General features: G+C 49.0%; 1 long non-coding RNA gene across 1 annotated transcript; it reads right to left on the bottom strand.

Annotated features, from left to right (window-relative positions):
• Positions 1-3767: 3767 nt before the first annotated feature.
• Positions 3768-4724, bottom strand: LOC309539685. Its single transcript, XR_014222951.1, has 3 exons — positions 4390-4724; positions 4082-4293; positions 3768-4032 (listed from the first exon to the last, which is right to left on the bottom strand). It is a non-coding gene; the product is annotated as an uncharacterized lncRNA (long non-coding RNA).
• Positions 4725-7374: the final 2650 nt, after the last annotated feature.

Raw genomic sequence — 7374 nt, 5'->3', positions numbered from 1 at the left:
ATTGGCCCGCAGCCGGCTGAAGAATTCGGGGCCTCCGGTCAGCAACCCGGGAGAACCGCTCTGCCCCACGTTGGGCGCCAAGCTGTTACGGAAAATCTGGGTGTGTATTTACCCTGCCACCCAGCCAATCGGACCAGGTCCGTGGATTCTAGCGGAAGAAAAGGAAGCTCAGCCGGACGCAGGAGCAAAATGCGAAGATCCGAGTTTATTGCGCAACAGGTTCAAAGTGGAATTGAACCCCGAGAATGGGGCGACATAAACTTTTAAAAGTTCCCTCCAAGTCCCATAACACAGTGCGCGAAACGTCATGAATACATTATGGGAAGGTTGGGTTTCATGGATTACATCATGAATACATTACACACGTCATGAATATCTCAGAGAAAGGTGGGGTTACACTAATTTACATTTGAGGGAAGGGAGGGGGAATATGCAGAGCGAGGGTCATACACAAATATACATTTCATGAGTACCGGTGGCGGTGGGACAATGGGTTACTGATATGCACCGTCTGCCACCTGGTATTGCCCGGAGGAAGGGCTGGGCAGAACGATCTGACGGGATTAAAGAGTTCCTGTGTACGTGACTTGCCGTCTCGGGGATTATGGAGTCGGGCAGCATCATGGAGTCCTGGGGAAACTGAGTCGAATGACACCAAGAGCAAGAAAATTGGAGCTGTGGTTGATTTTATATGAATTTTGAAAGGTTCTGATGACTTTCAACCTGTTCCGTAGCCTAGATCAAAAGCGGAAGCAGAATGTATCCATTCTTGCAGAAATGGATACATTGTAACAAGGGTTTGACAGTTTTACGAGGTCGGGAGTTTCGGTTCTATTGTTCTCGCCGTGGGGGGCCGTCAGCAGCTCGTCAGGAGGTTAAATGAGGCGTGCAAGAGCTCCCTGAGCTAGCTTCTGCAGGACGAATGCATGGCTGTGATTGGCCAAAGCGCGGCCATAGGAATAAGCGGAGAAGAGAAACACTCGGTCTACTCATTCTAAGTATGGAGCGCAGATAGGCATAGGAAAGGATAGGGAATATATATATATTCGAGCTTATTTCGCTCGGGAAAAGGTCTGGGAAAAGTGTGGTGCTTGTGCAACGGTGAAGGGGGTTTGAGGGTGGGTGTGCGATGGCACCCTTGAGGTCATCGCCTCGGACAGTCAAGGAAGAAGGGGGGGAATAGGCACCCCCCCTCAGTCCGTATCAGTAGCAAGCTTGCAGTTTAAACTATGCACACTTAAGAAAGGCAGTCTGCCAGAGACAGAAGGAACAGACAACACACATAACAGACAACATGTAAACATACATATTCTCATATATGTATTAACAGACAACACACATAACAGACAACATGTAAACATATATATTCTCATCCTTTAGTTGGTTATTGCAAGGAGATGGGCCACTACCTTTGGCTTCATTAAGTGAAATTAGTAGGAAGGTCCCACATGGTTTTATGAGCCTCCTTGCCTCTTCAAACACACCACCAGGTAATCAAACTGGTAGGGCTCACAACGCTTGGTTGACTGGGTACCCCTTTATAGATGCATGCGTTGCTGTTGTTGCTTTTTTGCTTTTTCCTTTTTTTTGGGGGGGGGTGTCTGGGATAGAGAAGGGAAAAAAAGAGGGGTTGATTAGGATTGGTATGTCTAGGGGTTTGGTATGCTTAGTACAGGGACGTATAGTAAAGAGGAGAAGGGGCTTCTAGTTGCCTGGCAACTTCCTTAGTGGGTTTTAGAGAGCTCTAGCTATCCGGTTCCTTGCGTTCCCTTTCCTATTTCCTTATTTCCTTATTTCCTATAACCTGGGGTCTCTTTCCACTCTGCCGGTCCTGCCCAATTCCTCATGGGCTATCCCTCCTGGCAACCTCCTACCTATCGTCACATCTCAGGAAAAGGGGCCCTACTGAACGTCCGCACCGTGCGGTGCCAGATCGGGTGGTCCCTGGATAGAATTTCGAACTGAAAATCCCCCTTGCTTTTGGAAGCGGGCTCACACACGGTTACGTGGCACCGACCAGTGCGGCTGGCATTAGGATAGAAAGCCAGACCCCTTCCCGCCCCCTTGCTAGGGCGCTAGGGAAGTTCGGAAAGAGAGCTCCAACCCCTTGCTTTCAACTGGGATGCCCGTTGCAGAGAGTCGGCTATCTTTCAAGTCGGGTCTCTGCGTCTTACTTTCGGGCTCCCAATTGGTGCGGCTGGCTGGAGATTTTAAGGAAAAGAGATAGAGCTCAGAACCCCCCTTTCGGGTTGAGCAGCGGTCCACGGTCTCTCTCACTAACCGGACCAAGGCGAGAAGGAGCGATAGAGAGGAGGGCAGAGAATTCAGTTGCCAGGAGACTTCCACCCCCTTCCCACCAGTGCACTGGATTTTCCTTTTTCCTTATACTCACGCGTCTTCTATGATGATCCCGGGATCGATGAATAAGCCGGCTGGATCCCTCTTTTGCTCCCCGGCTGAACTCCTAGGGCTTTCGATTACCGCCCAGAAGATGGCTGGGGGTCCAAAAGGATCTTCCCAGGCAAAATGGCCCGGAGCCGGCTGAAGATTTCGGGGCCCCCAGTCAGCAGCTCGGGAGAACCGCAAGCCCCACGTTGGGCGCCAACTGTTATGGCTAAAATCTGGGTGCGGGGTTACTCTGCCACCCAGCTCATCGGACTAAGTCCGTGGGTCCCTGCGGAAGAAAATGAGCTCAGCCGGACACAGGAGCAAACTGCAGAAGGTCCAAGTTTATTGCGCAACAGGTTCAAGGCGAGATTGAACAGCCAGAAAGGGGTGACATGAACTTTTGAAATTTCCCTCCATATCCCAGAATACAGTGCAAAATACATCCCAGTTACATCATGAATACATTAAGAGGTTGGGTTACACAGATTAACATATGGAGGAGGGAGGGGTGAATATGCAGAGAGCTGGATGGAGGAGGGAGGGGGAATATGCAGAGCTGGAGATATGCGCAGATAAGCACATCCTGAGAAGACAATGGTCCATGTACACATAGTCTGTCACCTGGCATTGCCCAGAGGAAAGGTTTGGCAGAGTGATTTTGACAGGATTACTTGAGAGATTATGGAGGACAGGGGAGGGGTGATGGAGTCCTAGAGAAATTGAGCAAATATATTGTAGTGAAGAAGACATGCCCCCCCCTTCCGTAACAACTATAATTTCAGGCACGTGGTTTATATACTTGTGTTTGCATTGTACATTTATGAACATTTATATTTGGGACCTTAGAATTCTTAGAACACCACCTTCTTGACCATTGAAGGGACGCGGGTGGCGCTGTGGGTTAAACCACAGAGCCTAGGACTTGCCAATCAGAAGGTTGGCGGTTCGAATCCCCGCGACGGAGTGAGCTCCCGTTGCTCGGTCCCTGCTCCTGCCAACCTAGCAGTTCGAAAGCATGTCAAAGTGCAAATAGATAAATAGGTACCGCTCTGGCGGGAAGGTAAAAGGCGTTTCCGTGCGCTGCTCTGGTTCGCCAGAAGCGGCTTAGTCATGCTGGCCACATGATCTGGAAGCTGTACGCTGGCTCCCTCGGCCAGTAAAGCGAGATGAGCGCCGCAACCCCAGAGTCGGCCATGACTGGACCTAATGGTCAGGGGTCCCTTTACTATTTCAGGTATGTGGTTTATATACTTACTTACGGTATGTGTTTGCCTTGTACATTTATGAACATTTATATTTGGGACCTTAGAATTCTTAGAACACCACCTTCTTGACCGCTGAACTTACCGTTGATCTTGTCAACTCAATCTGCTGGAGCTGTCTTTGCAGTCAGGGGAAATCCCTAACGTAGAGGGTTTGAAACCAATTGGCTTCCCCCGCCTGGTTTTGCTGGCCAGTCAAAGCCATTTCCTGGGTTGTGGCTGTTGCATGCTGACGACAACTAGGACAAACAGGTGGGAGCTGAGTGCTGGGTGGGGAACAAAGGTGGACAACTACCCCAGAAGGGGCATGGCTACCCTTCCCCTAACACTCCATAACTAACCCGATAAAAGCTGTTTTGGCTGGCTGGACAGCAGTCATAGCCTTTGAAAGTGAAAACACATTCTGTGGTGTCACAGTTTAAAGAAACCGCAAAGACAGCAAATGCAGGGATCTGGGCCCAGAGCAAAAGGACAAGTTTAATCCTTTAAAAATGGTGACGAGAGAGTTCGCGCTCTGTGTAGTGGAACAGGGGAATCTGGCCTGCAGGGGTAACCTTCGTTTGCGTGGAGGAGTTTGATGTGATTTCTTTCTTAACAGATTGGCTCAACTCTTTAAGCGTGGACATTAAGTAGAACGACTTCCCTGGAGATATAATTAAGAAGTTTGAAAGATTTAATATCAAAGACTAAATATATAGAGCGTTGCACAATTCACGCACACTTAAATATAATTACTCACAAATTGAGGTTTTCCAGGACCTTAAGTCCTGAGCTTATTCTTTGATCAGCAAGTCGTGGCAGAAGGAAGAAGTATTACGCTCAAAGGCAGGGTCTGAATATCTGTGTCATATCCTCTGACCAGTCAGTGAAGGGTCTCGCAGTGACTAAAGACCTAATTGCTGGAATCTTTCTAGATCAGTTGGCAGAGACTCTTAATCTCTGGGTGGCAGGTTTGAGCCCCACGCTGGGCAAAAGATTTCTGCCTTGCAGGGGGTTGGAATAGATAACCCTCATGGTCCTTTCAAGCCTACAGTTCTACAACTGTGGATGTTGTAAGATTCAAGACAGAGAAAAGAAAATGCTACTGAAAAAACAACCTGACACTTACAGAGACGTACGGAGACAGTATCATATAATACATACTGTACAGTTCTTTAAATATTTTTGTGGGAGAAGGTGGGGTTACTGCTTTGTTTTGGCTCTTGTTTTTATTAAGTACAGTGGTGCCTCGCAAGACGAAAAGAATCCGTTCTGTGATTTCTTCGTCTAGCAGTTTTTTCGCCTTGCAAAGCAAGCCCATTGACGGATTACCGCTATTAGCACTATTAGCGGCTTTTAGAGGCTTTTAGCGGCTTATCTGCTGACCGGATCAGCTGATAAGCGGCTTAGCGGCTTAGAAACAGGGGGGGGGGGAAGGAAAAAAAACCCAGCAGGAACTCACAAGACATAGTCGTCTTGCGAAGCAAGCCCATAGGAAATTCGTTTTGCGAAGCACCTCCAAAACAGAAAACTCTTTTGTCTAGCGAGTTTTCCGTCTTGCAAGGCATTCGTCTTGCGGGGCACCACTGTATACCTGAAGGAGCATCTCTGCCCCCATCATTCAGCCCAGACACTGAGATCCAGTGCCGAGGTCCTTCTTGGTGGTTGCGCCCACCCTGTGGAACGCCCTCCCATCAGATGTCAAAGAAATAAACAACTATCTGATATTTAGAAGATATCTGAAGGCAGCCCTGTTTAGGGAAGTTTTTAATGACTGATGTTTTAATGTACATATTTTTAATCACTTGTTGGAAGCTGCCCAGAGTGGCTGGGGAAACCCAGCCAGATGGGCGAGGAATGAATGAATAATAATAACAATAATGAATGGGGTAACTGTGCCCCTGAAGAATCAGGTGCGCAGCCTGGGAGTCATTTTGGACTCACATCTGCCCATGGTGGCACAGGTTAATTCTGTATCCAGGGCAGCTGTCTACCATCTCCATCTGGGATGCAGGATGAGACCCTCCCTGTCCGCAGACTGTCTTGCCAGAGTGGTGCATGCTCTGGTTATCTCCTGCTTGGACTACTGCAATGCGCTCTATGTGGGGCTACCTTTGAAGGTGACCCAGAAACTACAACTAATCCAGAATGCGGCAGCTAGACTGGTGACTGGGAGCAGCCGCCAAGACCACATAACACCGGTCCTGAAAGACCTACACTGGCTCCCAGTATGTTTCCGAGCACAAATCAAAGTGTTGGTGCTGACCTTGAAAGCCCTAAACAGCCTCAGTCCAGTGTACCTGAAGGAGCGTCTCCACCCCCATCGTTCTGCCCGGACACTGAGATCCAGCGCCGAGGGCCTTCTGGCGGTTCCCTCAATGCGAGAAGCCAAGTTACAGGGAACCAGGCAGAGGGCCTTCTTGGTAGTGGCACCCCCCCTGTGGAACGCCCTCCCACCAGATGTCAAAGAGAAAAACTACCAGACTTTTAGAAGACATCTGAAGGCAGCCCTGTTTAGGGAAGCTTTTAATGTTTAATACAGTACTGTATTTTAATATTCTGTTGGAAGTCGCCCAGAGTAGCTGGGTAAACCCTGCCAGATGGGCACGGTATAAATAATAATTTATTATTATTATTACAATGTATTCTGTGCCTTTATCTTGTATTTTTATGGTGCGAACTACCCTGACACCTATGGATGAAGGGTGGGATACTACTGCTGCTGCTGCTGCTACTACTACTATTACTAATACAGAACTGTAGCGTGGGAAGGGACCCCAAGGGTCATCTAGTCCAACCCGCTACAATGAGTCTTGGTTGACCACAAACTTGACATGAGCCAACAGTGTGACGCAGCAGCTAAAAAAGCCAATGCAATTCTGGGCTGCATCAATAGGAGTATAGCATCTAGATCAAGGGAAGTAATAGTGCCACTGTATTCTGCTCTGGTCAGACCTCACCTGGAGTACTGTGTCCAGTTCTGGGCACCACAGTTCAAGAAGGACACTGACAAACTGGAACGTGTCCAGAGGAGGGCAACCAAAATGGTCCAAGGCCTGGAAACGATGCCTTATGAGGAACGGCTAAGGGAGCTGGGCATGTTTAGCCTGGAGAAGAGGAGGTTAAGGGGTGATATGATAACCATGTTCAAATATATAAAAGGATGTCACCTAGAGGAGGGAGAAAGGTTGTTTTCTGCTGCTCCAGAGAAGCGGACACGGAGCAATGGATCCAAACTACAAGTAAGAAGATTCCACCTAAACATTAGGAAGAACTTCCTGACAGTAAGAGCTGTTTGACAGTGGAATTTGCTGCCAAGGAGTGTGGTGGAGTCTCCTCCTTTGGAGGTCTTTAAGCAGAGGCTTGACAACCATATGTCAGGAGTGCTCTGGTGGTGTTTCCTGCTTGGCAGGGGGTTGGACTCGATGGCCCTTGTGGTCTCTTCCAACTCTAGGATTCTAGGATTCTATAATGCAGGAGTACCAGATCAGCAGGAGCCAGGCAGGAACCCCTGAAATTGCTGTCGCGGCTGGGGGGGGGATGCTGCTGGAAGGGAACTTTGCAAGAATCCTGGCTAAATTAATAATAATTCAAGTCTCAGCCGGGCAGCAACTCCTGCCTTCGCTGCCCTCCATCTCCATTGACCTCCCTTGGGAGGGGAGGCGGCACTTCCGCCCTTGGGAGAAGAGGGCGGAAGTGGCTTCAAGCGCAGCCAGGAAGTCCCGCCTCCCGGAAGCGGACGGCC

Source organism: Podarcis vaucheri, assembly GCF_965113315.1.
Source record: "Podarcis vaucheri genome assembly, chromosome: 8".
Taxonomy (NCBI): domain Eukaryota; kingdom Metazoa; phylum Chordata; class Lepidosauria; order Squamata; family Lacertidae; genus Podarcis; species Podarcis vaucheri.
The sequence above is the reverse complement of the archived record's forward strand: the minus strand, read 5'-3'. Positions and strand labels throughout refer to the sequence as shown.